General features: G+C 42.6%; 1 protein-coding gene across 5 annotated transcripts in view; it reads left to right on the top strand.

Annotated features, from left to right (window-relative positions):
• The window catches only part of LOC102673215, a 255,084-nt gene that overhangs the window by 162,456 nt on the left and 85,910 nt on the right, over window positions 1–6,718 (top strand). The gene's annotated exons all lie outside the window — the stretch shown is intronic.

Genomic DNA, 6,718 nt, shown 5'->3' with positions numbered 1-6,718 from the left:
AAGAGAGAGAGAGAGAGAGAGAGAGAGAGAGAGAGAGAGAGAGAGATAGAGAGATAGATAAGAAGACGCGAAACCTTTCGAAACTCGAAGTTTCCCAACTCGTTTAAACTGTTTCCCTGATAAAGCTGAACGACATGGAATGGGCGAGGAGGGAGGGGGCAGAGAGACAAAAGGTGGAAAGGAGGAGGGTGGGTAGCGGGCAATTCAATCTTGGAAAGATAGGGAACGGGTTGTTCCTTTCCGATTCTGACAGGGTAATGGTATTAGTGGGCGATATCGTGGCGGGAGGGTAAGGGGGCGATTGCCATTGCCCGTAAAGGCCATCAGCTGCTATTGGGCCACCTTTGGCCTTAACCATACAGGCATGAGCCTCGCATTACCGGTCGCTTCGAGTTATCTGCGCTTCCCACGTTTAGCCGCGCAACGTCACACGCCGTGGCCCACATTCGCCGCCACCTGCACTGCAGAATCCCGATAGCGCGCGTATTACGCGTATACATGTGTACACGCCACCGCTTATGCGCTTTCTCCTGCGCCTCGTGCAACACCTCCTTCCCTCCCTCCGTTTCTCTATCTCCGAGGCGAACGTGTGCATCCCGCTGGCGATCTCCAACACCGTTAGGATTGATTCAACGATCAAATACGGCTAAATAATACGGATAAATCTTTCCATTTCGATCGTTTCGAAAGAATTGGAGGTAATTAATGAAGCTTTTCTTTTTTTTTTGGTTCTATTTCGAAATGGATAAGGGGGAGAGAGAGAGAAAATGAAAATCGTCGCGCGGATCGATCCTCGCGGCTAACTAATACACGGGCGAAATTGGAGCGATGGTGGTTACGAAATTATTGTTATTACACGGGGGTGCAACAAACCGGAACAAGCGAAGTGGCTGCCGCTGCAGCAAGCTTTGGTCTGATTCAATCAACGTCATCGAAGTCTGTGAAACAAAGTTGGTCGAAACGCGCTCGAATGTCTGGCGCGCTTGCGCCGTCGCGCATTTCTAACCGCTAACTACTTGACATCGATCGACCTTAATTAAAGTAGTCGGCACATTCGCAAAGTTTTACCACCGGGCTACGTGTCTGCGCCTCTCCAAAGCACAGGAGCCTGTGTTTACGACTCGTCTAGCCCTGCGATTTTTCAATCGACCCTCTACCCTCCCCCTCCTCCCTCCCCTGCGACGATCGTATTATCGCGAATGTGTATTGTTGGTAAAAATTTCTGAAGCGAGGAGCAGAGAACGTGGTATTTTTTTTTTTTTTTATTTTTAGATACGAAGCAAGCGAAATCGTCCAAAGTTAAGATCGTGAAGATCTTAGTAAGAGATCTTAGTAGATCGGAGTAAAATAATAAGAAGAGAGAAAAAAATTAAACGGATTGGAGGGAGGATTCCTTATTGATCGCATCAGTAATTCTTCTAGTAGGAGAAAGGATCCCAAGGGTGGAACAAGGAACGAATTTACATCCGGGAACAATTGTTTCGCTATTGATCCGATTCAAGACTCGCCCGCGGCCACCGGTTTGTATAGTTCGCAAACACGAAAATAGATATTCACAATGGAATCTCGTCACGGTGGTTCCTCTCGCATGGTCACGTCTCTCCGTTACCTACGAGAGCATACCCAGTTTCATTCCCAGACGACGAATTGTCCCGGATCGAAACTTTGGTCTTTAACGACCGACTGGTTACACGATTTGCCTCTGGCTTTGACGGCCTGTTGCGGCCATCTCTTCCCCCTTGGCCATCCTTATTTCGCCACGAGATTCTTGCTCGTCCTCCGTTTGCTCCATGTACATCTTCGTGTCTCTTCCTCCGAGGATTCGTTAAAGTTCGACCGATCCTCTTCATTCTTTTCGTCGCGTTCCTTCGTTTTTGTTCGAAATTTGCGTTTAACCCGTTTCCACTCGAAACTTTTTATCTATTTCCTCTGAATTTTTATATTTCTCTGTTTTTCTCTTCGACGTCTCGAAGAGAAAATCGCGATCACGTTCGTGCTCAAATGCAGCTCGGAACATCGCGTCTGTTCGCTTTGTATCCCCGGGGACGCATACTTCCACCCCCTTCGTTTCTATCGTCGTGATCACACAGAATCTCGTTCGTCTTGCTGGTCACATGAAATATCGTCTTGGAAAGCTATTCGATGACCAAGGAATCGACCAATTTCGTTCTCAAATTTATCCTCCTCCGACTTACGCTCGATACTCGATTTATTTAAATCAATAGAAAATAAACGCATAAACGATTTCCATCCACGTAACAAAACGAATCGGAGAAAGATGAAATTGAAAGATGGAGATAGAGAAACAAACCAACGACTGAATAAAAAAAAACAAAGCAAGCAAAACGTAAACGAATTGGAAACAAATTCTTATTTATTATCGATTCGTAAATTGCAATACATGATCGATTTATTTCTCTCGAACCTTGGATCTCGTTGTTTTGTTGCAAAAATATAACAGGAATGAAAAAGTCGCGTGCAACATTTTCAATTCTATTCCACGCGAGATTGTTGAAATCCAAAATTGCCGAAACATTGGCGAAAACGCAAACACCGGTTTCGTTAGCGACACGCATACACACACACACGCGTGTGCAGGATGCAAATTACGAAATTTTGTTAATTCGTCCAATGAAGAATTTAACCGTGGCCAGAGAAGGAGGGGAGGGGAGGTGTATTGGTTGAACTTTTTCAACGTCGTTCGTTGCTGCACGGTCGGGCGGATAAAAGTTGCGAAAATGGGAGGGAGATTTGCATGGGTGGCGGTGGTGGGCACACCTACCCGACCAAATTACCGCGCTATGAACAATTCAGAGTTACTAGCACGGCGGCAAACTTGCAAATGTAGTAATTAATATACATTGTCGCGTCCACAACAGCCAAGCATCACGAAATTCTGCCAAATAGACCATAATAGCTACGTCATCCTAATTTTCCAGATTTTTCAAACAAGGGGGTTAGTCGCAACAACGATGCGAAACCCGCTTGTTAATATTTTTATCCCTCCGGAATTCCAATTTATAGATCTCCAAAGAATACAGTTTACTCGAGTTTATTTTTATATTATCACGGATTACGGTTCATTCATCCCGAAAGAAAAGTTTTTTCTACTCAATTTTTAACATCATTCTCATTTCGATATAGATGCGTCTAAATAAATTCGACGGACAGAACGATTTATTGCTAGAAAAGCCACAGAATTTTGACGCGAAAAATATTCAATATATTATATTTCCTACGACAAATTTTTAATCTCTGTCTCGAGTCTCTGTTGCTAAAAATAATTGCTCGAAAACATATTTATTATAAAAGGGAAAGGACGGACAGTTATCGCAAGATTGCGAAAGCGTTCACCAAATATTCGTTCAGATATAAATATAATACAATTTAATATTCCATCCACGTCATCACGCTTGTTGTACGAATTCGGTGTACGAAGGTTGTATATCCGCCTAAAAATTTGACACGACACCGGAACGTTAAACGAACTGGATGGCAAAACAAAAGAGGATCCCCCTTGGATGAGAATATTTTGAAGAATTTTTCCGGTGGAAAAATCCGCGTGAGCGGGCGTTCGATCTACGCGCGTAAAACTGGCGGACCGCGTTTCTATTTCGGCGTATAAGCGCGTCATAAATTTGCCCCGCGGCCAGCAGCCGGCGTCGGTTGTTTTATGCTCTCTGGGCAGGAACCAGCCCGAGTAATTCTGCAATGCGGTTCACTCGTACCTATATCCTCTCCCTCCACCCTCTCCTTCTTTCTTCCCGCCTTTTCCAACATCCGCACCCGCCGCTTCTTTCTTCCCCCTCCCCTCCCCCTCCGTGGCAACTATCTTCCACCGGTCGCCCGTAGAATTGCAAACTAGCTATCAGAGCCGCCAACTTTCATGGGAAGAATTTATGAGACCCGTTAAGAGGGCGTTGAACACCAGCTGCTTTTCTAATGACGAAGTTTCGAGATTCTCCGCGATCGACTTGCCACCTCTGCAAACTTTCCCTTCCCCGAGTTTCGTGATATCGTAGCGTGTTGACTCGAGGATGAAAGGTAATCGAGAGGAACGTTGACAGATTTCCGTCGTAGTGTAGTAATGGTGAAAGGTGGTGGGGTTGATCGCAAGAATGTTTTAAGACGAACTTGTGAAAAGAATAATACGTGTGAAACGTGTCGCGATTCTTAAGGAATTTAAAAAAGTTATACAAAAATTTTTAAAATTATTATCTTTGATTTTTGCTCGAATTGCGTTGCTCTTTCTATTTATTCTCTGAGTTGTTCATTCTCTATGATCCTACATTGGATTTTCGAGAGATCGAAGCATAATATTGGTGTACAGTTGAAGCTTATTTATTAAATTTCCTTCGAGATTTCTTTACAATTTGATAAACTAGTTTTTTAACTTTTCTTGAGAACATTCGTCTCGATATCCGATTACTCCGTTTCCATTTACCTTTTAATCTATCGATCTACGAACTAGTTTTCTTCCAACGGTTAAAACACCTTACATTACATTACCGAAATTGAAATTGAATATTAAACATCCTGGAAGGGGGATATTTCTCGCGCGGAATTATGATTTATCCCCGCCGATAACAGAAGCACGTGGTCGATTTTTCTTTGGCGAGTAGCTGCTCGTTCACGAAGGTTGGGTTGTATCTCACCGCGTCTCGCCAACCAGCCGGAAAATGCAATGAAAGCAGACTTGCTTGCAAGACTGGAAAAAAGCTCGCGGTAATTCACCTGGTTAAAATTGCAACCGACTGCATACCACATCCAGATGAATTCATCATTCCCCCTAGCCTATTCGAAAGAGACTCGTTAAAATCGTAAATACACCGTGAACATACTTTTGTGGAAAGCGGTAATAAATAACGCAACATCCTTTCAACGCGTTTCCTCGTATGAAACTCGTGAGGAACTCGACCGGTTCCATTAGAGGTAATGCGTCTCGACGAAATCTTGAATGGTCTAGAAACATAGAGCGTTCCTCTCTAACCATGAAACTTCACCACTTTCGAGTATTTGAAAGATCCAATCGTATGGAGATTCGACGGAACTAATGAAATCATAAAATTTATCATATAACGATATGAATACAGATGGTGTTATCTGCTTGTAAATTTACTCCATTATTACGCAAGCTTTTATTTAAAGCTTTTATTTCAGGAGAGGGGAGGGGATGTTTTCGAGTCGAGAGACGAAATTTTCAAATTTATCAATCCAATTCGTGCACATCACATTGAGGAAGAACGTCATCTCCGATATATATATTATGCAATCTTCCATTTCAGCCTTCGACACGCTTTTAAACTACCGAATAACACTATTCTCATTTTTGATACAAGAAGCTATTGTTACTCGCGCGATAAAAGATAAAATTAATAAACCATCCTGTTAAAAAACAAACTACGATAAACAAAGATTAACAAACGTATTTGATTGCATGATTGATGGATACGTATTCGAGGAACGTACGTGCACACTTTCGAGGAAAATTTCTATCTTAATTAATTAGATCAGATTTTTGATGGACGATTGAGAAACTACGATAAACGAAGATCGACAAACGTATTTGATTGCATTAATCGCGGCTAAATCACAAGAAGAAGACACCCTCTGATCGATTTGTCAAAGATGGATATTCGAGAAACGTGCGTGCACACTTTCGAGGAAAATTTCTATCTTAATTAATCGGATCAGATTTTTGATGGACGATCGAGAAACTACGATAAACGAAGATCGACAAACGTATTTGATTGCATTAATCGCGGCTAAATCATAAGAAGACACCCTCTGATCGATTTGTCAAAGATGGATACGTATTCGAGAAACGTGCGTGCACACTTTCGAGAAAAATTTCTATCTTAATTAATCGGATCAGATTTTCGATGGACGATCGAGAATAGGAAAATTCCGCGCGGAAATGGTAATTTATAGAAGAAGGGAGGATGGAGGAAGAGGAGGAGGAGCGTGTAACCGCAGCGAGGATTACCGGTAGAAGGTCGAAGCGGGGATAGAGAGCGGGGGAGGGGGCGCATTCATCCGGGTGATAAGTTATTTATATTGGGATTCCTATTGTGGCTATTTTGGAGAAATTGTGTTACAACGAGGAGCGCGGGCACGGAGCGTTAATTTATGAGCAGAGTCGGCCGTTCCGTGTACGTACGCCCGTGCAACGGAGATTACCACGGCGGGAAACGGGAGTTATAACCGACACTCCGAATGTCTGAATAAAGTTCGTCCATGATCGTTTATGCAACACCGTCACGAATCGCCCTACTTCCAATCCAATGTGCCCCGTTTCTTCGCGACTAAAATCTGCGCGACGATTTACAGTCGATTGTTTCGAAAAACGAATTATCGTAAATTATTTTCTTTCTTACGTGGGATATCATTTCCGCGCACAATGCGCTATTTATGCTATCGTTGTTTTCGTGTGGATAGATATATATATATATACAGAAAATCGATGGTAGCCATTTCCCCCATTTAACTATTGTTATTCCAATTTTATTGAATTCATCGTACGAAAGAAAAGAAATGAAAGGAGAAATTTTCATATTGTTCCCGATTATTTGGATGCATCGGATTTTCGGTCGAAGAGATCGAATTTGGGGAGGAAAGTGGAGAATAAAAAAGGGAGAAGAATAATTTCGGTTGTACGAAAGAAAAGTAACAGATGAAATGATAAATAATGGTTTCTTAGGAAGAATAATAATATTCC

Source organism: Apis dorsata, unplaced genomic scaffold (assembly GCF_000469605.1).
Source record: "Apis dorsata unplaced genomic scaffold, Apis dorsata 1.3 scaffold_455, whole genome shotgun sequence".
NCBI classification, from domain to species: domain Eukaryota; kingdom Metazoa; phylum Arthropoda; class Insecta; order Hymenoptera; family Apidae; genus Apis; species Apis dorsata.
This window is presented reverse-complemented; position numbering and strand designations above follow the sequence as displayed.